The sequence below is a fragment of the Pleurodeles waltl genome, chromosome 3_2 (genome assembly GCF_031143425.1).
Source record: "Pleurodeles waltl isolate 20211129_DDA chromosome 3_2, aPleWal1.hap1.20221129, whole genome shotgun sequence".
Lineage (NCBI taxonomy): Eukaryota > Metazoa > Chordata > Amphibia > Caudata > Salamandridae > Pleurodeles > Pleurodeles waltl.
In genome coordinates, this window is record NC_090441.1 from 152,619,929 (window position 1) to 152,646,757 (window position 26,829).

Sequence of the window (26,829 nt, forward strand, 5' to 3'; positions counted from 1 at the left end):
GACTGCCTGAGGAGCTTCACAACTGTGAGCACCTAATTTAGTGACACCAACCAGTGTAGCCTGAACTGAATAGGACTCAAAGTGTTAAGACAACATAGTGGCATCACAGATACTGACAGGGTGATTGCCATATCAATGGGCCAGAACTTCGCATTCTGGTTAGTTGGACAATATAATGCTAAAATCCATACATTTCAGTGCTTCATTTATTCAGTGTTTCTCAATGCAATGGAATGGTGGAAAGAGCATGTGGTGTAATTGAAACTACAGCTAGACACTGACAAGCTGGTGCCTGGATCTTCTTGTGGGAAGAATAAGAGAGGATCTTGAAAGTGATAAAGTAAACTCGATTTAAAAGGCGGTCTTCACTGACCCTGCAGAACTTTTAGATGATCGTGCCGGAGTAGCGGTAGTGCTTCCGTCGCCCAACAGCCTACTGAGCACATTTCATAAAAGCAAGCGGCACAGGCAAGCACCCTAGTTGAGAAACAATGCAGGAAAACACACTCATAACAATACCAGAAGCACTGCATGTCCACAAGTGAAGAAGGAAGAAGTGTATGTAGACTTGGGCGTCCCTAATGCAAGCCGCAACCGAGCATGGCCTCTGGGAGACATCGCAGGCAGCAGGAAGGTCACCCTGAGATAACAAAAGAGGCAGGTGAGTAGGAGAACAGCAGTAGCGTGCAACCATTGACCTCTTGTTTAATCCTAGTATGACAGTGTTTTCACTTAGGCCAACTGTTGCCCTATAATTGCACTTAGATAGCACTTATTACGCCTGACGAGACACTGAAGTGGGTTATTCTGACTAATGGACCAATCCAAACCCAAGGTTACTAGTTAATCCAGGGGTTATTTGTTGTTGATTATTTGTATTAGTTTTGTGCTTTCAGTGAAATCATTCCATGCATTTACCCTGCATAGAAGTTAGGTGTGACCATTAATGAGGGCTTGTATACATTCATGCAGAGGGTTGGTGATGTGAAAATATAGGCTCTAATAGATAAAGTATTGTCCGGATTCAAGGTTATGGTTTCAAACAAGGAGAAGTTGTGATCTTAGACATGAGGTGTGGGCGATTGCAGAAATGCACCAAGAGAGAATAAGTCAGATAGCCTCTGACTTGGGTTGTTCTCAGAGAGGGGAAGCATTGAGAGGACCGTAGGGAAGGAGATGGTTGTTTGAAAGAAAGAAAAGAGGAAAGCAATTGATATTTTAAGTTGAGGAAATTTTCTATGAAGGTTTTTAAGAATTTAAGTGGAGGCTTTTTTAGATGACATGCAATCTAAGGATATAAGACTGTTTAAAGATACAAAATTAGTTGCATGTGAGATGGCCTACTGCACTGTAACGTTTGTGTAAGAGTTTACTACCCCTGTGTGGGACTCTGAAGTTAATATTCACACAGATAGAAGTGCTACATTATGTAGGGGTGTGGTTGGAAGTGTGTTGTCTTTGCTTTGAGCCTACGTGGGAAGTGTTTCCATGTCATGTGATGTGTGATGACCACCGAGGGTGCAGTTAACATGTTATGGGGAGCAGTGCTGCTGGGATTACTGATGAGGTCTGCAGACCCTTTTATTGTGCGTGTTATTTTCACTATCATTTCAACCCGATTGCTTATGCTGGTTGAGGCAGGAGATTGTCCGGCATGGGTCTGTGGGAGGTAGCAGATGTGGAGAGGAAGTGGGTGGCAGTCAGATCTGGCTGGATAGTTTGTGTTACAGTTATCCTTTATACGATTGCCAAGATAAGACGTCATTTAAAGATGTTTGACAGGAATCACTATTATAAACATTCTTTCATCATATTAGGACATTGGTGTTAAAGGTATGTGACTGGGACCTGCAGGTGGCTATGGTAAGGTCTTACGGTAACCTGCAATTTGTGACAAATCTTTCTGGCCTTCTGGTTGGTATTGAGTGGTTAGTTAGGTGGGGTGTTAGTCTGTGCCCTCCAGTTCTCAGAAAGGTTCAACAAGGACCTTCATACATTATAGGCCTGACTTGTTGGACACTAGGTTTTGAATCATTACATGGTATCATATGGTGAACTACCATGGGCTAATTCATACTACAACTTATTGAGACTGGGATGCCTGTCAGAGACACCAAGCGATGACAGGCAAAGATCACGGAGTGGAAGCCTTCATGGTCTTACTCAGGTAGGAGCTCTAATGTCTTCAACAACGGACAAAGTCTCTTGCACATTTTAGGGTAACATTTCAGAGAGGTTCTCACACAGCGGAGGAGTATCAGAGATGGCCGTCCGGAGAGAAGCTGGATATGACAACGTGTTCATTACAAACAACGCCTCTCCCTTGAGATCCTAGAAGCCGCAGAAATGCAACCGCAAGACTAATTAGCACGGGCTAGTTCAGATTACATCAGAATGAGACCATGGTGACTGTCAGAAAGACTAGTTGCTTCCCCCATCACAATGGGGCCTGCAGGGACTAGAGTTTGAGCTCTTTGACAGCAGGAGGGTAGGAGGGATCCTTTGTGATCAGGTGACCCGGATCCAGTGACAGCCCTGGAGAGACCGACTGGGCGGCCTAAAGCCAGGTCCAGTTTGAACCCCGTGCACACGCTTACCAAGCGGAGCCCCATTGCTAGGAAACACTTTTTGGTTTAGGAGGGTCACGTACCAAAAGGGGTGAAGTTAATCCAAATCTGTACCAAATGCTTAGAAAAGCTTTTTTATAGTATAAAATGGAAAGGTAAAGATCCTTGAGGGGCAGACTCCAGAGACAGAATAGTCCACGGCTGCTGCTAATTTTGAACCCTGTCAGGGGTTGTCTGGGTGGTGCGTCTCGCCCGCCCGTTAGCGGCTTTCTGTGGTCCTTTCACCATTGGAGCTACTGCCCCTTCACGTGACCAGGGCAGTGTCCAAGGGCACAGCTTGTGCAGTGAAAGGCCTGGTTGTGCCTGCCTGTGTTTACACTGTTTAGTGTGTGTTTTGTTTCCTTGAAATTGCTGCTTCCCATGTAGCATTGACAGTGCACTGTGTGTTGGATATCCGAACACTTAGCCTACATAACATCCACCTAATTGACTCAGCTGTTTGTGGTTGCTAAATGCAAATAATGAAACAAATCCCTCCTTCAGTTCCTAGAGAGTAATGGGTTCCCCAGGGATACAACGCAAACATCTTGCAATTAGACTTACAGGCTTTATTTAAAGTGCCACAAATTATAAACTGCTAGGAGTTGCTTGTTTTACCCTTTCGAAAGGTGCCTTCCCAAGAGAGGTGTGCGGCAGTCGCGGCTAGTTTTATTTATTTTCTGTTCTTTTCTTGTCCCTCTCCATGGTGTAGTGGAGACTCTCAAGTGTGTGGCGGAGCTGTGGGCGTCTCCTGGCATGGAGTGATCAGAAGCCTTCACGATATTACAAAAAGCCTTCATGAAAACTGACCTGGATTTAAAACTTCTGATTGTCATCTCATATTTCTTTCGAACAAATCTCTCTTTCCTTTCCATCCTCTGCATGCCTCCTCTCTGAGCAGGGCCTGCTCTAAGCCACATGGATTTTTTGTCTTAACCCCTGTTGTTGTGTCCGTGCAGATTACCCTCCCCTCATTTCAACGATCATTAAAAGTCATAACCCTACAAACTAACAATACCTTACCTCTGGGAGCTCATCTTTTAAAACTGCCACCCAGTGGATGAAGTCACATTCCACCCCTGCACTAAAGATCACAGCTAACTTACATTAATGTAATGTGCTGCGCAGAAACTAGAGCAAAAGCGTGGCGTGCTTTACTTAAGAGCGCAAGACTAAACAAATAACCAAAACTCTCCTAATCCTGGGATCCGTTGCCGTGTGCTGGCCTGTGTAAAGCACCTCAACACCTCTTATGTGGTAGTAAGCACGATATAAATACAATTACAATACAATATATAACTATCACTTAATAGTAATATCCTAACATTGGGTGGTTGGGCAGTCAATTGTAGTTCATGCAGGATGCATACTAGTTCAGTTTTACTGCTTGACACTCTTACGTTCACATCACAACAGCTAAGGGGCACATTCATCACCCAGTACTGTACTAGTCCACAGCAAATAAACCACCCATCCCAAACTAAACATGAATTGAATAACTGAAGAGGTCTACCACATGCCACTGGTCATCGCTGGACTTAAATTTAGTCCACCACTGCAGGTCCCAACAAGCTGCATATGAAGACCGCTTCTTGACATCTAACAATGATAATCAGATATTGGATATTAACTAAGCTCATCCCAGTAAATCTCTCAACCATTTTTCTCTTTAACATATTCCTGCTCAGGACCATTAACCTTATATAAAATATCTCAGGAAGGACAACCTAATGCAGTAACAAGTTAACTGGACTATAAATACCACCAAGGGACTTGAAACACTATTCAAATCTTCTAGCTTATTTAAAACCATAAACTGTTCAACTTACTCTCACACATCTTCATCCTTCACACTGCTAACCATTGCACCCCATTTCTCAATAACTGCACTCAATGGTCACCACACACCACATGGAAACACTTCCCACATAGGATCAAAACTATGACTTCATCCTTCCAACCACACACCATACACATTATAGTGTGTACCCATGTTGGCAAGCGTTTCAGAGCCCCGTATGGGGGTTGTAGGCGCTATATAAATAATAAATACATCACAGTTTAATTAGTGGTGTTAGATATATTGGTATTTGCCATATCTGCACTTCAAATGCAGAGATAGTTGACACTACAAACTGTTGTAATGTAGTTATTTTCAAAAAGTCATAATCCCTGTTTTAGCCTTTTTTGTAAATTAGGGGGCTAAAGGCAGGAATGAAGCTGTTAAAAAAAGGTACGGTTTTATCTTCCTCCCCTCTTCATCCTTACCGCTGAGACCGGTAGTACCTAACACGTATAGCTGGGAAAGGATAATTTCAAGTCTCTGGTCTGCTCCAGGTAGGATTCGGTGAGATCACCAGTGAGGCTCCCTGGGTGACTGCCTGTGTTGTTGCCCTTGGATGTGAACCTGGCAGGGACAGCGGTCATGACTCTAGAGAGGGTCTTGAAACTGGTGGCACTAGGCCCTGAGCCGAAGGCCTAGGAAGGGCCTTGTTTGTGACTTCCCAAGCACACTGAATCATTGCTCTGGGGAGGATGGTGAGTGTGGTCCTGCCAGGGACAGTGATCCATCTGATAAGATTAAGCCTTCGGTGTGGCCCGACCTGGTCTAGTAAATCATGGGCCACAGAAAACTTTGAATGTGGTAGCACCACACACAATCTGCTACTGGGCCTGGAGGGGGGTCTTGAATGTAACCGGACCAGGTCTGACTAGAATCCTGCCTTTCGCAATAAAGATGGGTTTTGAGTGACTCCCGTTTCTGAGTTACTGGAACCGACCCAGAATTAAAAAGTCAGTTCATGCAGTGGAGAAGCAGAATGTGACAACTTGTAAACAGCCCCTCTCTCTTGAGATTGTACAAGCAGCAGAAATACAGCAGTGAGACTAATTGGCGTGGGCTTCATGGCTCGAGTGTTTGCAGTCTGCCATATAGTGAGATTTCAGCTTGTTTTTCTGCCATTGTCCATTTTACCTTTTTACAAAACGACGTGGCCGTTTCTAAATAATCTTTATACCCAGACATGCATCCAGAAGTTGTTGCAGGAAATTTGGAAGGAACAAGAGTCCAAAACAGCTGTGAACAAGACGAACTTGTGTGTTGTGTAACCGTAGTGGGCCGGTTCGCAATATTTGAGCAGTTTGACAAGATAGCCTCAAAGTAATTATGTTTGGTGGCCTGAGACCAAGGGCAGCTCATTAGCTCCAAAAACAATGTAGCTGGGGCTAGCGGTTTGAAGACTGGAGAAAGGAGCTGCAATGGAGGTCGAACCCGGTAGAAACAGCAAAAGCCCTGGCGCGATGGAGACTTTAGGAATATATGAGTACAGGGTGCAGAGCGAGTGGTTATCGAGTGACATTGGGAATGCTCCAGGCTCGGTGGCACAACTGCCACTGTTGGTGAAATGTCAACTTTCATAAATGTCCTCTGAGGCAGTGTGCCAGTTGTCACCTTTCCTGTTTCCGCTTTTTGTCGAGCTCCTTGCATGTGCCTTAGGGAGAGCGGAAGCAGTCTGGGACCCTGTACGAGATTGTCCTAAGCTTAAGTTGTATGCGGATGACTTAGTTTTATATATCCAACCTGATCCAATAGTTCTTAAGGAAACATTTGCGCTTTTAGGATCTTTCATGGCTGTTGCTGGCTATCCTATTAATACTGCAAAAACTGAGCTGTTGCTCTTTAATTCGAAGGCTAAGATCTTTCCGCCAGCCCCTCAGAATGTTTATATGAACAGACCTAAGGTTTTAGTGAGGGCAAAATATGCATCTCAATCATTGCAACCTTACCACCAATCCAACTCTGCAGCTTCTGCCACCGTCTAATTTATCTTCAATCTTCCTGAGCAGAGGGATAGAGTTTAGTTCATGTAGGCCATCAAGAGTTTTCGTTATCCTAATGCCCAAATACTTATTAGGTCTGTTCATATAAACCTTAGGTCTGTTCATATAAACTTTATATGAACAGACCTAAGGTTTATATGAACAGACCTAAGGTTTATATGAACAGACCTAAGGTTTATATGAACAGACCTAATAAGTATAAAATTCTACACGAAATGCACATCAATATGTGGCGGGGCAAAGGCTGTCTGCCAATATCATGTAGGGTGGTCCTAAACTGTTTTATTTTCTGGCAGTGTTGTAAACGCAGCGGTTTACATAGATTAAACCTTTCCGAGCCTGGGGTGCAATCTCCTCTTACTCATAATGGTGGTAGCCACAACAAAAACAATAATTGCCCAGGTTTGGTTTGGAGATAGATGCCCCGGTGTCAGTGAAGGCTACTGAGTGCCCAGTGTACATTTTCCAGTGTTGTGACACGGGTTTGCCCAGCTTCACGTGGCTACCAAGGGAGCTGCTCCCATCTGTGGTTGGTCCTTCTCAGGGCCTGGGAGGAGTCACACATGCTCCGTTCCAGCGCTTTGCTTCTACTTCAGAAGAGGAGGAGCTGCGTTGCCACTGGGAGGCAGAGACCGCCCTCGCTCACAAGTGCAAGGAAAGATTCTAGATCTTCATTGAACTAACGCTCAAAATGGCCACTAGACAAGCGAAGAGCTCTTCCTGGATGGCAGCGGCTCTCTTGTCTGTGATAAGAAGTACAATAGCCAAATATGGTTACAATTTTCCTGTCAGGGGTGCTTCTTCTCTGAATCTGCCTTTCTTAGTCGCTCTCGCCTCCTTCTCTGAATCTGTCTTTCGAAGTCACTGTCCCCTCATCCAGTTGCTTCGTCTTGGAATCTGTCTCTCATAGTCAGGCTTGCTGCCTCCAGTCGCCTCCTGCCACTCTCTGCAGACGGCTTGCATGAGGGCACTTTGACCTTCTCCCACAAAGAGTCCTGGAGCAAGGGTCCTCGCTCTGGGGCACACTGCATGGAGACCAGAGTTCCAGGCTGCTCCACCACACAAGATGATTAAACATAAAAAAATATATCAAATAAACATACACTTCAGACTGTTTGAATCATTGGGCTGCAACAGTGTGTGCTTAACATTGCAAGCCCCACCCCATGCCTAATAGTATAAGAACTTTAACCCAATTGGCACCTTTACATAAGGGTTTAAACAGGGGGTGAGCGTAACTTGTGGAATTTGCTGTAGCATAAGTACATTAAATTATGTGAGATTGCGCGGAATCATGCAAGAGTGCAACCCAGGATTTAACGTTATTTACTTAATGTGAAATGCACACTTTGGGGGTCATTACAACCCTGGCGGTACAAGACCGCCAGGGCTGTAATGACGGACGCACCGCCAACAGGCTGGCGGTGCTTCCCAGGTCATTACGACCGCGGGGCCGGTGGTTTCCCGCCACAATGGCCCCCTGCGGTAGTAGCCCAGGGGATTACGAGTGCCCCTACCGCCAGCCTTTTCCTGGCGGTTTGAACCGCCAGGAAAAGGCTGGCGGTACAGGGAGTCGCGGGCCCCTGGGGTCCCGTGCAGCTTTTCACTGTCTGCATAGCAGACAGTGAAAAGCGCGACTGGTGGAACTGCACCAGTCGCACGGCCGCAACACCTCCGGCTCCATTTGGAGCCGGCTCCTGTGTTGCGGCCGAGATCCCCGCTGGGCCAGTGGGCAGAAACCAGGTTTCTGCCCGCTGGCCCAGCGGGGATCTCCAAATGGCTGCAGCGGGGTGCGGCCGCATTGGCGGTGCCCGGCGGTCCGTCAAGGTCGTAATGAGGGCCTTTGTGCCCAAAATGGACCTGAAAATACATTTTGCGCTAAGAAAAAAGTGTTAAATGCAACAGAACACGAACAGCCGCAGTCAACAGCTGCTCACGCTCGCTAAATGTGTTGTTCCTGTGCCCCTGCAGTAGGATTTTTCTTCCAAATCACTCATATTTACACAAATGGGACTAATCGCGTGCTTTTTGATAAATTTGAACTGCCAAATGCTGCTCTTCTAGAAAAAGCTTGACATAGTGATGGCTGCAGTTGGAGAGGAAGAAGTTGCACCCATGGAAGCCTCTTTCGGTTGCCACAGACCCATCTGCAGGTGCCCTGGCATAGAGCTTGCGGTCTGCAGGCAAAAGTGAGCAATTCTAAGGTCTCAGATTCATTTGAGTCAAGGGACATAGGCCCTCATTATAACATTGATTATAGCCGCCATGTGGCTGCCAATGCGGCCGCACTCCCGCGGTGGCCATTACGACATCCTCACTGGGCCGGCGGGCGGAAACCGAGTTTCCGCCCGCTGGCCCAGTGGGGATGTCGGCCACAACACGGGAGCCAGCTCCAAATGGAGCTGGTGGTGTTGCAGCGGTGCGACGGGTGCAGTTGCACCTGGCGCACTTTTCACTGTCTGCTATGCAGACAGTGAAAAGCTCCTTGGGGCTGTGCCAGGGACCCCGCGACTCCCCTTTCCGCCAGTCTTTTCATGGCGGTTCATGCCACCATGGAAAGGCTGGCGGGAGGGGGACTCGTAATCCCCTGGGCAGTGCTGCAAGCAGCGCTGCCCTGGAGGATTAAATCCGCCGGGACCACTGTGGCGGAAAACCGCCGGGACCACTGTGGCGGAAAACCGCCGGTCCTGGCGGTCGTAATACCCAAGATTGCACCGCCAGCCTGTTGGCAATGCAATCGACAAAACAGCCATGGCACTCTTTGACCGCCAGGGTTGTAATGAGGGCCATAATGTCTGCCAGTGCTGATTCCATGCCTCGGAGTGGCTTGAATTCTGTTTCTATGGGGGATCATTTTTTAAAGTCACTGTTGTAGTCTTAAGTTGTTGTTTGACCTCCTGTCCAAGGAACTGATTGTGAATGGGAGATTTGATTGCGTTTTTGCTAACCTTTTGATTTTGTGACTAGTTTTGACGCACTCTAATTCAAAAATACTATTTTTTGGGACGTCCAATACGAGTGTAATAAAAAAAATCAACAAGAACAGTTGACTGAAAAGCAGAATTTAATACAATATATTCTGATAGGAATGTATTATCTGTCCTAATGTACTTCAGTTTAGTGCTTGCTTGTTTAGTTTTGTGGCAATGCAAATACCAGATGTTATTGTTAAACAAACTTGCAGCACTGTTACGTTATCCACGGTGGATGTATGTAAAGCTGAAAGTACTCTGATAGCAGTCCTGCCTACAGATTGTATGCAGAGCTCAGCCAATAAAGTCACTTCTGAGGTCTCTCTTACAGCCCACGGGTCCTCACGACTGGCTTCCCTGCACCAGTTCACCCCCGCCAAGGCTCTTCCAGTATTGTCCACCTTCTTTTTAGTCTCTCCTCACTTGGCTTACTACAGACCTTACCACAAAGGCTAAACCAAAATGGCTTCCACCACGAGGATGAGTTTTGGTTTTTCCCCTAGTCACTCACTTATGGAGGTAAAATACTGGGGTTTTCCCTCCTGCTAGGTTGGAGCCAGAAAGTATTTGGCGGCTTTGGGAATTCATTTTTATGGGCGAGCACAAAGTGCTACGTCCATTCTGTAATCTCTCTTTGGGCTTCAAACCACGCCCATGCCACGTCAGTCACTTACATTGGTTTGTGGGCTTGCCTTTTAAAATCCGCTTGCTTTCATTTGTGAAAGGCATGCATACGTCATGCCTTTTCCGGTGTTTAGCCCACCTACACAGCACCGGTAAAGTACCAAAAACATACGAGGCTCGATGTTTTCAGCCTGGAGTCCGGACTACTTTATCTGTTTATTTTACACGCCGCACGATTGCGCTGCATTTTACATAGCACGATCGCGCTGCATTTGTTTTTGCTTTACAACGCTAATAGCTCTAACTCAAACAAATGCGAGACCCGTTGCATTGAAAATGCTTGTTTCAGTTCCTGCCAGCACCATTTGGCATCTTCAAGTCAAAGGAAGAACTACCAAGTGTGGCCTTTGTTCTTCCAAGTGTTCCTGTCCCTCTCCTTAAAAGATAATGCCAGCTACACAGCTGCTTTTTGACAACACCCCTGCCTTCCTGGGCCCAGAGACCAAGCCATTGTCTTCCAAGAGGAAGGTAATTAGCAGTTCAACCAAGGATGTATATTCTCTGGGGGCAGGGCCAACAGGGAAACCAGTTCTTAACTGTTTTTCTTTCAAACTGCACAAACTACAATTGTGTTTTTCCATCAAAGCAATATCAAAAATCTACCTCAACATCAAATTAGACATTTTAAAAGATATCAAAGTTAACTTCGAATCATCTATTAGCATTTTCCCAGTTTGGAGGTTTCCTGTTACTCCACTAAGCTCTACGTGGCAGGAGATGTGGTTGGCTTTTCTGTTACCCTTGTAGGCTCAGCTGTAGCATCAACAGACGTGCTTCCTACTGGTCACAGATATGATGAAGAGACGAAATTTAGAGCAGATGTGGGAATATGATCAATTAAAGGAACAACTTTTAAACACAGTTTAAGACTTCTATAATGAAAACCTCTGCATTAAATACAGTTCCCCAGTGAAACACATAATTGGCTGTATGCAAAGGGAGCCTAATTTCCCAGAGAGTTGCACTGTACCTAATTTAGCAGAGAAAAACCTACTCTTTGTTCAGCTTAAAGACTTTGAAACAATAGCAGCCTTTCTCTCCTTCTCTGAAGGCTGTTAGCTTCATACTCCACTTTCCGTCCCCTTCAGTTTATTGCATTTCCATATGTATTTTCTGCTGGGCTGTTCGCTCAAAAAGACATTTATGGTAACTTTATTGTGTTTCCTCTTTTGCTTCATTGGCAGTGACATTGACTGAATGCTAATCGCTAATTGTGCTCGTGTTTTGGAAAGAGACTTGGGTGAGCAGGTTGGAGAGGGGCCGCTACTTTGGCAGATGTTTTGTATCTACTCTGTTTTTCTTACCTATTTGCAAAGGGTGGACCTAGGCCTGTTTCCTGTTGTTAGTTATGTGTAGTGAGCCTTGTAGGAAGCATTCCTCTCATGTTTGACATGAGGGTGTAAATCCTATTTCAAGAACCTGACGCCCAGGAATTGTGTTAAAAATTGTAAAGTGTTGTTTTTCCTACAGATGGGGCGTCTTGGGGCGTCTCGAAGGTCTGTACACCGACAGTGTTATCAGGGGCTGCCAGGTTTCCACTTCACATGTGGGTGCCATTTTCATATCTCCCGCCCATTTATGCAAATGGTGCAAGTCTGGAGCACAGTGTTCTGTTTGTTTGATATTAGAATGGAAAGTGTATTGTTGTGAGTATTGGAAAGTGAGTTTGTTACTTTATTTGGAGCTTTGCAAAGGACTTGGGGTGGTGTGTGTGTGTGTGTGCGCGCGTGCTTTGGGGATGCGCCGTGTTCTGTGATGTAATATTAATCACGACTAGGATGAACTGGACGTGGTCAGGTGAAGTTAGGGATTAAATATTCTAGACCATGGTCTCTTATATTAAAGGTGGGCATTAGGTTTATCATGCGCCCTTGTCTCTGGACTTGACAATTAAATAGCTGAATGAATTTTCTGTGCTCTTGACGCGAGAGCTCCAGCGGTCATCCACGTAATTGAACGCTTGTGGTCCAGTGGTCCTTCATGGGGAGTGTGCGTGCTGGAGTCTGGAGAAGCACGCCTGGGGGGATGTCCTCCCAAACAGCAGGGATGCGCCAGACTAGAGCCAGGTCTGGGGAAGAGATGTGAGATGTTCCACAGTTATTCTGTGTTCTGTTTCTTCCTGTACTTCCACAGCTTGTCTGCCTCCACCAGGTTCACTGTGGTGGATTTTGTGGTCCTGGTGGAACACGTTGTTGAAATGGTGTGGAGTTGGCAGAGATTAAGAGATTGTATATTATGCATTTGTTGGGAAGGGTGGGGGTCTGTCCTGTAGATGAATATCTTCATCTTGAGAGCTCGGTTGGTTCCTGCCCAAAAATGTTGAAATTCTAGGGGAGTAACTGTAAATGTAAATGTGTGAAATGTAGTATGTGTGGTGATAGTACAATATGTAAATTATGTATGATGAAAAAAAACCACAACTGTGTTGTCTAGTGACAGGAGCATGTTTCCGCCCGATCCATCCCATCCTGTGCTCTGTAATGTATCCTGGAGGGGACCTCACTAGTAACATTATTCTGTGTCAACGCCTGCTGTTGGCGCTGCTGCTGTTGTAATAAAACACATGATATGTAAAGTCCTCCTCTGCTTCTTGGGGCCAGGTTTTCACTGCATCAATACCCAGCTTTAAATAAATAAATATGAGTGTGTTCGGCGGCTGGGGAAATAATTCCCCTTCGGTGGTTGTGAACAGGAGTTTCCGTGGTCCTTGGTGGGATGCTGTGCATTGGCAGGCACTGGGGTGGTTTTTGAGCCCCTCGGCCTGGCGGCAGTGGTACTTAGTGGGATGATTGATTTCTTCTAGCACGGTGGGGTAGATTGCTTGGTTTCCACCTCATTTAGGTTTTGGCTGTGGTCCAGCAGATGAGCATTTGGCATTGAGTTTTGGTCTCAGTTTGAGACTGTGGCGAAGTCTGTGACCTGTGATGTTGAGGGATATTGCAGGCCACGGCCTTTCTTGTAGAAAATATTCCTTCTAAAATGCAGGTTTAAAACGCTGCTCCCAAAAATCAGGGCAATTGTGGACTTAGGGGGGAAACAAGAATGTCAGGCGCGACCATTCCACTGTTCTACACTATCTGATGGCAGGACCACTGTGTGCCATCAGCTGCCCACCTTGAAGAAGGATGAAGTGTAATAGCAGGCTGTCTTCTAGTCGAGTCCTGTGAGTATAATCCAGCCAGCTGTGATTGGCCGCAGTGGGCTGGAGACTACACATTGTCTGCCTGGATGGGACTCTCGTCCATGTGTCTCTCAATCCATCTATCAGCTGGGGTCTGGAAGTGGTTGCCAGCCCGAGCCAGTCCTAACTGAAGTGTCTAATAGTGTAGTCCCTTGCCCACTTTTTCTGGCAGAGGCCACCGCCTGCTTGGAGCCAGCAATTTGTCACGTTGCTGGCACAGTGCCCCACTTGTTGAGAACTCTTGGCTCCTATTCTTTGTTGTCAATACTCGGCACTTCCCTGTAGTAACAGTAAACTAGTGAATAGTTGTCACTGCACCAGTGGCCTGTGTTCCTGAAGAGTCTTCCTTTGCTGCCTCTGCTGAAGGCCTCTTGCTGTCTAGTGAAGCAGAAAAGTAGAACATAGGTTTGACTGAAAGAAAATCTTCCTTGGATGATCTTAAAAGGTCGCGTTCGACAGTTCACTTTTTGCTCAATGTGCCTTGTCACTACTTATCAGTGCATTTTTCCGTGAACTGAGACACTTAGGGGCTAAAACCGCCCAAAGACCGCACCGCGGTCAAATGACCGCGGGGGTCATTTTGACTTTCCCGCTGGGCCGGCGGGCGATCTCCAGAGGAGCGCCCGCCGGCCCAGCGGGAAAGCCCCTGCAACGAGGAAGCCGGCTCCGAATGGAGCCGGCGGAGTTGCAGGGGTGCGACGGGTGCAGTAGCACCCATCGCGATTTTCACTGTCTGCTGACAGTGAAAATCATGGTGGGGCCCTGTTAGGGGGCCCCTGCACTGCCCATGCTAGTGGCATGGGCAGTGCAGGGGCCCCCAGGGGCCCCACGACACCCGTTCCCGCCATCCTGTTACTGGCGGGTTTTACCGCCAGGAACAGGCTGGCGGGAAGGGGGTCGGAATCCCCATGGCGGCGCTGCAAGCAGCGCCGCCATGGAGGATTCCCTGGGCCAGGGGAAAACCGGCAGGAAACCGCCGGTTCCCCTTTTCTGACCGCGGCTTTACCGCCGCGGTCAGAATAGCCCTGGAAGCACCGCCAGCCTGTTGGCGGTGCTTCCGTTGCCCTCCACCCTGGCGGTTTCAAACCGCCAGGGTCGGAATGAGGGCCTTAGTCTCTCATTGTAGGGAGGAGAGACGAAGCACATTGGGTCAGAGTTAGGCTGGAGTCCACCTCCTGACTTGTGCACACATGAAGATGTTGAGGGCAGTAGCTGAGGTCCAACCTTTGATGCTATTTCTTTTCTTCAGCCCCCCAATGAGTGACTGCTCACTCCAGTGGAAGCCATGCTGCATAGTGTAAATCCAGCCCCTGATCTTGTTGGCCAATCCTCCACGATGTAAAGTGGCCTTGGTATTTAGATTTGGATTTTTAATTCTTGATCCCAAACCTTTTCATTCGATATCAGATTTGTTATTGCACACGGCTGCAAACATTCGACAAGGCATTCATCGGCATAACTACCATCTGGGTGTGGCCGAGGGAATAAGTCAATTCAGCCGTCAGTTAACACCTCTGCCAGCAGATCGCAAGCGTAATGTCCTTTTTTCTGTGTCAATCTAATATTTTCTTCTTCCGCCAAAGAGCAGCACCGGTGTCTGTTCCTTTGAGGACCACTGCCCTGATACATCTTCATGGGTACGGTGGACATAACCGCACCTTGAATTCTGGGCATGGCCCATCCACGTTTCTGCACAGTAGAGGGTTCCTTTATTGTTGCCTCAAGGTCTGACACCCCAGTGGGCCATGCTTGCTACAAGCCAGTTTTCCCAAAAAAACACATGTAGCCACGACACTTGGTAAAGTAGGCACTTTCCAGCTGTGGTTGTTGTCCAGACTGCCTCGTGACTAGCAGATGTTGATGTTGCCATTGCCCTTTTCACTGTCCGCTGTGCATGACCCGGTCGGCCATTTTTTTTTTAGCCTGTCTCCTTCAGGACTGTGGTATTGAGGCACTGATGTTCAGATAGATGGACCCCTGCTTTCTTGAGCAGGTCACCTGATGGACCTATCTGCCAGGTCTCTACCCCTGACTAGTGATATTCACAAGGCTCGGCTCTCCGCCTCATGTTACTTTTATTTGACACCTGTTGCTTCCTTTATTCACCCTCATGGAGCCTTCAATGATGCCTTGGGTTTTAGTGTGAACTTCTGGGTACGATTATCAGCCTTCCATTAGAGTACAGTGTAAGGATTATCTCCATGTATCTGCATGGGAGTTAACACAAATTGTTTGAAGGTTAATATTACCAGGATGATACTGCTAAAAATAGTAGACTCCAACCTCAAAGTCTCTCCCAGTTTTTGTAGTCAGTTTTTGGCATCTGCATGACATTGACTATTACCTCCAAACACCTAGTGAGTCCACAGTATTATAAAAGTTTCCCTGATTCCGTTCTTCTTTCGCCACACTTGTATTACCCTAGGATCGTGTAGGAATGACTGTCCTTTGTTAACAAGTGCACCAGCACTTATTTATGAGGCCTGGCATTTATTTTTCTGCCTCAGAAATCTACTGACAGCAAAAGAGGGGAAAACACGCAAATCGCAAGCATTGGATAAAGGTGCAGGGAGTGTCTGGTAGTGAATCAAAGAGGCTGACATTTTATTGCACGAGCCGCAAACTTCTGAGCAGGAGGTCCGGCACCAGCAGGTTCTCATTTACAAATTAAGCACTGCTTCAGCACCATAGAGTGTACATGCAGTAATTACAACTCTTCATTAGTTTTGCTTCCACTTTCTGCTCCTCCTTTTCCTGCTGCCCCACAATCTCTCCCTCCCTTATCCCTGCTCTGGAAACTGATTACATTATCTTTTTTCCAGTGGAGCACCAGCGTGTCGCTGAACTTTGCTTAGGATCCAGAATCTCTGTGGGTTGAAGGCCAACATTTGATTGACATGCAGCTAGTCTTGGTGGTGAACTTTGACAGAAGCTGAAGCAAAACTAATGAAGAGTTGTAATTACTGCATGTACACTCTATGGTGCTGAAGCAGTGCTTAATTTGTAAATGAGAACCTGCCGGTGCCGGACCTCCTGCTCAGAAGTTTGCGGCTCGTGCAATAAAATGTCGGCCTCTTTGATTCACTACCAGACACTCCCTGCACCTTTATCCAATGCTTGCGATTTGCGTGTTTTCCCCTCTTTTGCTGTCAGTAGATTTCTGAGGCAGAAAAATAAATGCCAGGCCTCATAAATGAGAAGTGGTGAATGATGTCCTCCCGCTGGCCACCAAGACCAGGCTTCATGATGCCTGGCCATGGGAAAATCCTGCTCTGGTGGGAAGAAGACGGCTGGGGAGGTCACCCAGTGACCAGGCCCGGGCATCAAACTTTGGTGTAAGATGTGGTGTTGGGGCTTGAGGGTGTTGTAGTGGATTTGTATGGATGCAGATTGTTGCCGCAAACTCAAGTACAAGCTGCTCTCTAACGGATGTACCTTTAGTCCCAAAATGAGGCGTGACTTCCACAAGACAAACAATTCATAAATCACAGTAAAGCACTTTAGGTCCCACAATGATGAGAGAGTAGTAGAATTGCAAACTAGGACGTTTTAATAAAAGTCTAGTAAAGGTACAAATTAAAATTGTTCAATGTTGTCAAATTATTAGAATGTATCAGTAATAAATCAGAATCAGTACAAAGACAAAATTCATGAAGTTGTCATAAAGCAAATGAAGCAAAATCGGTTTCCCTTGAAGGGAAAATTCCTCAATAAACTAAGCTTAGGAACTGAGTGATTCTGGGAAGAGTGAAGCAGAGGGTGTCAGTGAGTAAAGCCTTTAAAAGGCAGAATCAAATATTCAGTCAAATGTGTTAGAAGGGATTTACTCAGAAGTCTAACTCTTTGAGGAGGAGCAAAGGTAAGCGCCTTGGTTCAAAAGGCATCTGAATCCAACCGGCTCAAAGATGCTTACAGTGAACTCCCTACGGTTCCCATAAAGACAACCGATCAGAATCCAACATTACATAAGAAGACATTTTCAGTCTGATTCCCAGACATCGCACAATGGAAGGTTTCAGCTGCACGACCTTCAGGTGATATCGCGCAGCAGGATCATACATTACGGTCAGCCTGCCCTAAGCACAGGTGTAAGAGATTTATTATTTAGCTCTATGTGCAACACACAGAAACCAAAATATTTTGCAACCTTTGATTAACACAAACTACTGAGGCCTGGCTCCTGAAACTAGAGAAAGAAAAATACACAGCAAACACAGAACATTTTGATTTAACAAAAGTTACTTGAATTGAGGCCCACATTAACCATGGCTAATTTAATGTGAAAATCACACTTTATATACTTATGCGTGAAAGGCAGGTTAATGTGTGTCATGCAGAGCATAAAATAGTGACAGAGCGTCACCAGGGACAGACACTAATCCATGACTAATGTAAAGGTTGGTGCAGCACATGATGGTGATGTTGAAGTCTGTCGTGCTGGAGAGTCCAAAGTCGTGCAGCTTAACACAGCAGCCTCCTCTTCAGAAAGTCTTCACGGATCTTACTTACCCGAGTTGTCATGGTTTATTTCATTATAATGCAGTGGTATTTGTATAGTCACTGATGGGTGCACCACTCTTGCGGTTGTGCTTGAGTGGAGGTGTGAGAGTTGGTGCTGAGCGTAGCCGGTGTGGGAAGTGTACAAAAGGGTGCTTGAAAATTGAGTGGTGCGAAGAGGAGTGATGGACTGTGTTGTGCACACTTATACATACCATCATTGTTGTGTTTGGTTAAGTCGGGTTGGTTTCCAATGTTCAGAGTTTCATGAGGTCATCGTCATCTGGACATTCTTTTAATGTCCATGTCCGTCTTCGGCTGAGGAGACCATAGCAGTAGAGGTAAAACTGCTTTGGTATAATTTGTAAGGCTTATGTCTATGAAAGACATACATGGGAATTACTTGAGCTACACAACATGCATTTTGCCCACATTATGATCTGCAGAATGCTTACTGTATAGCCCAATATCTGGCGAGCCCTTCTCAAAGGCCCTGGCACCTGAGGTTCTCAAAAGACTTTTTAATACCTGGCACATTCATTCCTCTGATCAGATGCCCCGTGGCCTCTTTGACCTAAACCTGATTCCAGTCAGACTAATAAATAAACCTTTCAAACCATTGGCCTCATGACATGAAGCTCCTCCCATAGAAGAGTTCCTTCTTGGTGGCCATAATATGGGCCAGATAAATAAGCACATTTCTTTGTAGTGGACTGGGACAAGATGGTCCTGAGGCCCACCACACCTTTGTCCCAAAGGTTCTATCAGAGTTATCTTTGAATCACCCACTAGCATCCAGGGTGTCAGGCGTGATTTGCGCTCCTAGATTGATGGAACTAGCGACCTGCCAACTTCGAACCAGCTGTTTGTGCCTTTTGTGCGCTATAACGAAGGTCCAGGAGATGCTAGTCCTTCATTGCTGGCTATATCACCCATTCTGAAACTATACGTGGGTGCGAGCCTCCTTCCGGAGTCCAAGCAGACTCTATCAAAGTTTTAAATGCTTTCTTGGCCTTTAACAGGCATGTACCTGTCACAAATGTGTAGAGGACAGCTGCCTGCGCTATCTAGAATGTATACTGCTGGCATTATGCGTGAAGACCTTTTCCCCAAGTGATGCTGAGTTTGACCAGGAAGGTCTGCGCTACTGAAAAGATGCACTTGGGAATCCAGGTAAGTTTCTTTGAAATGTATCGGAAGACCTAAATAACGCGACCAGCAGAGCAGAGAATACCCAAGAGCTGCCAGGCTTTTTCAAGACCAAACATTGCATGTTCTTCCCAGCACGCCTCCTGACACTCTAGAACCAAGACATCTTCCCTTTCACACAAACCAACCCAAAACTCAGACCCCAAAATAATAATACAAACAGATGGTGTGAAGCACTTACCAGTGTCGCGTGTTATGGGGGAAGGACATGTGCATGAGTATTCCTCTGCTATTAACATTTTAGGTGCTAGGTTTCAAAGAAATGCCATCATGGAGTAGCTGTGCTGGTGCGATGATGTCTCTTAAGAGCAGTAATTGAAGAACAGGATCCTTCACCAAATCTCCCTGAGATGGTGGGCACCCTGCCACAATGACCTCTTGCAGGCACAGGCCTACAAAGAAGATGGCTCTAACTCACGTGTCGACGCAATGGTGTTCCAAGCTACCCACAGAGCCAATAATGGGACAGAACCTGCGGTGTGAGAGGGACAGATTCAGCCTTAAATGTAGTTCTACCTATATGGTTGCTTTTATTGACCAGAACAACAGATCTGATTGTATTTCACTGTTGGACAACGCAGTGAGCTCTGATCTTTGCATTTCTTGTGCCTTAGTTTGGTTCTCTATTTCTTAAGAATTGCACTGATGTGTTAGAGGGTTCAATAGCTAAACCTTGCCTTTGCCAGAGAGGGAACGTGCAGAGAAGGGCGGGCTGTGATTCTTTAGAAACCTGACACAGCATCAATTTTAAGACATGATGTTCTTCTCTCTCTTAGAATTCATCTGGCGTGGCTTTCCTAATGCATCTGCCGCTTAAGTGGGGATTACTTGCCTGGCGCATTTCCCACAGGTGCTTCCGTGCCCTGGCCTTCCCTGCTACCAAGCATGCTGAAACAGAGCCCTCATCTGGAGATCCTGATGCATTTCTTTATCTCTAGTCTGCCTCGACCAGGATTCATTCATGTTTTCCTAGCGCCCGTCTTGAGATTCGTCATCACTGGCGTTGAGGATCGTGCTTCTCTGCGCACGAGAGCTCTTCTGTTCATTGCTCTCACTCTTCTGACTTGTGTGTCTCCTTTCATCTGCTTTCCAGGAGCTCCAGCTTTACCATTAATTCCATCCTCTCCCAAGCACTGTGAAGCTGTACTCATGGCTGGTGTTGTTGCTGCGCTGTTCTTTCCTGCACCCTCCTCTGGTCTGGTGTTTGTTCTGTGGTTGCCTTCTGGCCCCAGTTGGATGTCTTGTGAGCCTTCTGCCAGTATCTGTGCTCTGTCCTCTTTAAGTGCCTGGGACTGTCTATTCTCAGTGTCACTGATCTCTGTTGTAGTTGGAACCAGGACAATCCTGAGGTTTGCTTTAGTAAATGGGGTAGCTTCTCGCCCCTACACCTAGTTTAACCCTCAATTAGTAGCTTTTTCAACAAGACACCTCTCCACACCCTTCGACAAGCGTCCAACTCAAAATTGGCTCCGAAACAAACTTACGGATTCATTGACCTAAAGACTACTGTGGACACCTGAGCCCACATGCAGCGAACATGGAGGTGTGTGTGGGATGTCAGACTATAAACTAGCCATTGCCGAAGGCTGCACACCTGGGATCCGGATGCTCGAAGGTTGGGGTTCCCATGGAAAAGCTGATCCATCTACAAGAACATAACATTACAGCACAGCAGACACAATGGCACCAGGAGCACACAAGGAGCGCCCTGCGCATCTTGCTGCGGCCTTGTTATTGATCTGAAATGATTAGTAGTTCTCTGCCAGGACTTGGTTCCTTTCACTGGCTCCTCCCCAGGCTTGATGTATCTATCTCCTTGCATCTCTAGCGCCCCCATCACTCGCACGTTTCCCCTTCACCTTGGCGCTTCATCTTCCTCATTGCAAATGACGCAGGCTGCAGACACCCAGAGTTAACACCCCTCCTCCAGGGCGGCGCTCTCAGAAGGGACTTAGGCACCCGCCTTGTGACTGCGCAAAATGCCTGCAGAAGGCCTGAAATTCTTCTTTATGGGGAGCGCTCCAGAAGTTAGATTTATATTTAGCCGAACACTGATGGTTACTTGAGATTATTTAAAAATGAAAAGATTAAGGAAGGGACATTTAAAACATTCAAATCCTGCAGAATTGCTTTATTTTTTTATTCGTTTTCTTTTTTACTGCACAATCTGCTATACTTTTGCCGAGAAGTCGCTGTTCTCTGAACGTTGATACGACTGAGGAGCACACGATAGGTTAATGTTTAAAACAAAATGTCGGAAATGGAGCTATGCAACAAAAATCAGTAAACTAATAACGATAGGGGACTGGGGTCCTCCCCGCTGTCTTGGAGAGTGAGGCTCCAGCCACTTTCTAAAATCGTGGCTGGCACAATAGGTTGAAGGTTTTTGTTGTATTACATATTTGCGCCTTCTCTCATTTCAAACCGGAATAAATCTAATCCTGAACATAGGGTCAGGATAGCAGTGCCCTGAACTTCATAGGTCCAATCTATAGAATAGTCCACGTAGTGCGCGTGCTGAAGAGCCGTGGGTACTTTGAGCTCCAGACTCCCTAGCACGTGCAGCTGCACCGGGGGGGGGGGAGAGGGATATCTTATGGTGGGGTTGCAGAGGCACTGATCTGTCCCCGTGTATCCGTCGATGATACTACCGAAGAACATGCCCGAGACGGGGGTATCGTTTGCCTTGCCTGCTGCCATCATGGCTTGGATGGCGCGCGCCTCCCTCCAGGGAGAGCTGTCCCTGCAGCGGTGTGCGCGCGCGGGCCTCCCTCCCTGTGACAGCCCGGGCTGGGCCTGGCGGCGCGTGCCTTCCCCGGGGAGCCCCTGTCCTGCTGGCGCAGTCACGGGGCTTCCGCGCCGCTAAGCACACCTGGCCTTCGAGGCGCTCCACGTCATCCAGTCAGCGCCAGTTTCATTTATTTTAATGGCTTTTTTTAAACAAAAATTTAAAGGTGTAGTGAAACGGATAAAAAAAATAAAATCACACATTTTTTATTTCCATCAGTCTGCCTAGTCAAGTAAACAGACGGTAGACCTCCCGGGACAGTGGACTGGAGTAAACCGTCCTTATTACTTTGAGGCACACCAAAATCATAGTATGTAATGGCCTGGACAATCCTGAGAAGAACCGAGGTACCCGACTTCCACTGGGGAGTAGAGGAAAGACTGAAATAGAAACTGTCAGTCCTTAATTCGTTGAACCGGGCCTTGGAGCATAAAACGCCTGTCCCCCGAGACTCTCATGACCTACATAGAGGTTCGTCAGGGTCGACAGAATCAGGAGGCAACACAGTGGGTAGAGTGTATTCAGAATTTGGGAGGATCAGAGCTGCTGATACTGTGCCACTCCAATCCACGCCACTCCACGTCACTCCACTCCGCGTCACTCCACTCTACACCACTCTACTTTAAGCCAACCCGTCACTCCACGTCCATGCCACTCTACACTACTCTATTGTATGCCACTCTACACTACTCTGCTCCACCCCACTCTGTGCCACTCCATTCTACTCCACTTCACTCTACGCCACTTTAAGCCACTCTACTGTATACCACTCTACTCTATGCAACTCCATTCCACTTTATGCCACTGTACACAGTGCCACTCTGCGATACTCAACGCTGTCTACTCTATGCCCTCTACTCTTCACCGCTGTACTCTACACCACTCTGTGCCACTTTACTCTGCGCCACTCTACGCCACTCCACGGTACTCTTCTCTCATCCACTGTACACCATCGTACGCCACACTACTATACCCCGCCCTACTCTCCCACACTCTCTACCCCACTCTCTGTATCCCACTCGCTCTACCCAACTCTTCTATACCTCACTCTCTCTACCCCACTCTTTTCTACTGCAGTCTATCCTACCGCACACCACTCTACCCCACTCCACTCTACGCCACTCTAATCTTCCACTTTAGTACATATTTTTGGTTTCTCTTTTCAAACCAAACCAAATATAGTCATTGCAACATGACACAATAACAATCAGAGTGCCATCTTTCATTAAACATCACTGTCAAGACTGATACATTTAAAATTTAGACTCACCGTAGAAAGTAAAGTAATTTTTTGTATACAGCAAGTAACATGATCAGCAACTACTAGTTCAGCTTTCTCAAAATACTGAATAACGTTAAAGCAGATTTTGAAATGGAATTTGTTTAGAGTTTGTTTCACACTTGAGCGATCACCCTTCCTGAACACAGGGTCAGTATAGGAGTGCCCTGCGCTTCATACGTTAATATATAAAAAGTCCACACTTCACATGCTGAATAGCCATGGTTTCTTTTAACTCCAGACTCAACTCCTAGCACGTGAAGCTGCACACAGTGCCACGCCACTGTACTCCACTCAGTGCCACTCCACTCCATACAGAGCCACTCTTCAGCAGTCTGTGCCACTCCACTTAATGCCACTCTACTCAGCCACTCCATTCTATGCTACTCCACGCCACTCTACTCCTCACTAAACCACTCTCCTCCACCCTATGCCGCTGTACGCCACTCCGCTGTACGCTACTCTAATCAACTGGTTTACTCTAAGCCATGCCACTCCCCTCTGTGCCACTCCCCTCTATGCCACTACCTTTCAGCTTTGCTGAACAGCCCCGCTGCTGTACAGCATGGCTAAAAGACACTGGCAAAGCCAATTGCTCTCACATAAGCAAAACCTACTGGCTTTGCCAGTGATTGTTTTTTTTGCTTGGTTGGTTCTTTAGTACAGTACATTTGGCATTTGTATGGCATGGGCACACCCAATGTACATATCATTAAAACATTAAAGAGGACATATGATTCATTCTTAAGCACAGTTTTTCAAAAAGTTATAAGCAGGTTTGAAGAGAAACTCATAAAACGTTACTTTATGGTCTGACGTAGTCCCAGGAGCATTTTTTCTCAACAGTATCGAACCACGCTAGTGCCTATAAAGAAGATTGCGTGCTGCTTCCTTAGGGCTCAGACCAGCCATCCTTGAAAGCGGCTTCCTGGCCCCCAGCCTACCTGGCTTTTTCATGGTGTAGTGTATTACCTTTGTAGGTCTGGATTGGTTGTTTAATCTCATGATGCAGATTCTCCCCCTCCCCCCCCACCGCCTTTGGTGCCGTCGATCACACTATAGCACTGTGTAGACCGAGGTGAGCGGCCATTACGGGGCCTGCACTTGAGTGGTTACACCGCTTCGTCTCTAAAGAAGCCAAACTGTTTTGTTGTCTGATTTGTTTCCAAGTGCAGAAAGATCAGCTGTGGTGTCCCTCAGGGTTCCACCCTTTCCCCTTCCTTACCCTACATTTATGTGTGTCCCCAGGCTCAGTGGTTTCATCAGGAAGGGATGTATTTTTACATGCATGCTGATGATATACAGTTGAAGAGGTCAGTGGGGACAAATGAAACAGGCCATGATAGAGATGCTTACCTTGATGTTAGCAGATGTCAACTAACTTCCTCAAGTTGAAATCTTCAAACTCTAAAGTCCTGGTCAGCATGATCCTCATGAATGGATGTAAACTCCCTTGCGGGTGATGCACAGTGTGTGTATATTCTTACACAGTCACCTTGCACTGCAGACCCAGCTACGCTAGAAGCAGCTGCCATTGTCAGATAAAGCAGCCCACGAGTTCTTCCCTTCCCTTCCCTGACTTGTCACCTTCTACCCATCGTCCATACTCTTCATTTCATCCGGCGTGACACAAGAATACAATTTACCTCGAAGTTGGCGCAGAGAGCTGCAGCCAGGGTCATGTCTGACCTGTCCAGACTTGAATCATGTCAGCCCTGTTATCGAAGAGCCGCAGGGGCTGCAGTCAGGCGGAAGATCTTATGCGAGGACACAGTAATTGTGGTAACCTGTTGGAAGTACCAGTCTCCAACTGGTAACTTCTTATTGTCTTGTCTAGTTTAAACTTACATTTTTATGTTCTTTCTTTGTCTAGCCTCCTCTTTCGTTGGACTGATCTTTGGGCTGCCTTGTGTATTGTCTTAAAGATTTGCCTCCTGGGCGTACTATTTTTTTTTTCACTTTAGAATTTGTGTTTTCTTAGCACCATGAAGTGATACCTCATGCTTTACAGATGCAGTTGACGTCATAACCATCTTCTCTTCATAGATTTCAAACTAATTGGTGCTTTCTGTACCCAAGCACAGGCTGTGGATGGTGGGCGGCATGTACTGTGGGTTTCTGTACATCACCAGCAGATTTTGCTAAACGAGAGGGTCCCTCTTGGGCCTTTTCATTTATGTCACTTGAACTGTCTTGATTATGACTGCTCATCAGCACGGCATGTACGTCAGTCCGACTGAACCTCGTGGGATCGAAGCCCTCAGTAAGCTTTGTAAACGTTCCAGTCAGGCGAAGGACAAATGCCAACGAGGTTCTACTACAGCTCTCAGCCTGACTTTTCCTGTATTGGGCCTCCACCCCCTGCACTTGTTAAGTCTCCACCCTTTCACCACTCCAGTATACTACCTTGCTTGTGCATTTATTGTGCTTTCACCCTTCCAGCTCACAGCCTACTTGCGCATTTATTAAGCTTCCATCCCTCCAGCTCACAGCCTGCGTGTGCATTCATTACGTCTCCAGCCCTCCAGCTCACAGCCTGCGTGTGCATTCATTACGTCTCCACCCCTCCAGCTCACAGCCTGCGTGTGCATTCATTACGTCTCCACCCCTCCAGCTCACAGCCTGCATGTGCATTCATTAACTCTCCACCCCTCCAGCTCACAGCCTGCGTGTGCATTCATTACGTCTCCACCCCTCCAGCTCACAGCCTGCATGTGCATTCATTAACTCTCCACCCCTCCAGCTCACAGCCTGCGTGTGCATTCATTACGTCTCCACCCCTCCAGCTCACAGCCTGCATGTGCATTCATTACGTCTCCACCCCTCGAGCTCACAGCCTGCGTGTGCATTCATTACGTCTCCACCTCTCCAGCTCACAGCCTGCGTGTGCATTCATTAACTCTCCACCCCTCCAGCTCACATCATTAACTCTCCACCCCTCCAGCTCACAGCCTGCGTGTGCATTCATTAACTCTCCACCCCTTCAGCTCACATCCTGCATGTGCATTCATTAACTCTCCACCCCTCCAGCTCACAGCCTGCGTGTGCATTCATTACGTCTCCACCCCTCCAGCTCACAGCCAGCGTGTGCATTCATTAACTCTCACCCCCTCCAGCTCACAGCCTGCGTGTGCATTCATTAACTCTCACTCCCTCCAGCTCACAGCCTGCGTGTGCATTCATTAACTCTCCACCCCTTCAGCTCACATCCTGCGTGTTTATTCATTAAGTCTCCACCCCTCCAGCTCACAGCCTGCGTGTGCATTCATTAACTCTCCACCCCTCCAGCTCACAGCCTGCGTGTGCATTCATTAACTCTCCACCCCTTCAGCTCACATCCTGCGTGTGCATTCATTAAGTCTCCACCCCTCCAGCTCACAGCCTGCGTGTGCATTCATTAACTCTCCACCCCTCCAGCTCACAGCCTGCGTGTGCATTCATTACGTCTCCACCCCTCCAGCTCACAGCCTGCGTGTGCATTCATTAAGTCTCCACCCCTCCAGCTCACATCCTGCGTGCGCATTCATTAACTCTCCACCCCTCCAGCTCACAGCCTGCGTGTGCATTCATTACGTCTCCACCCCTCCAGCTCACAGCCTGCGTGTGCATTCATTACGTCTCCACCCCTCCAGCTCACAGCCTGCGTGTGCATTCATTACGTCTCCACCCCTCCAGCTCACAGCCTGCGTGTGCATTCATTACGTCTCCACCCCTCCAGCTCACAGCCTGCGTGGGCATTCATTACGTCTCCACCCCTCCAGCTCACAGCCTGC

The 26,829-nt window shown here is 47.1% G+C and overlaps 1 protein-coding gene across 1 annotated transcript in view; it reads left to right on the forward strand.

The window, feature by feature from the left end:
• METTL16 (methyltransferase 16, RNA N6-adenosine) overlaps positions 1 to 26,829 on the forward strand; it is a 248,706-nt gene that overhangs the window by 60,266 nt on the left and 161,611 nt on the right. The window lies entirely within an intron of this gene.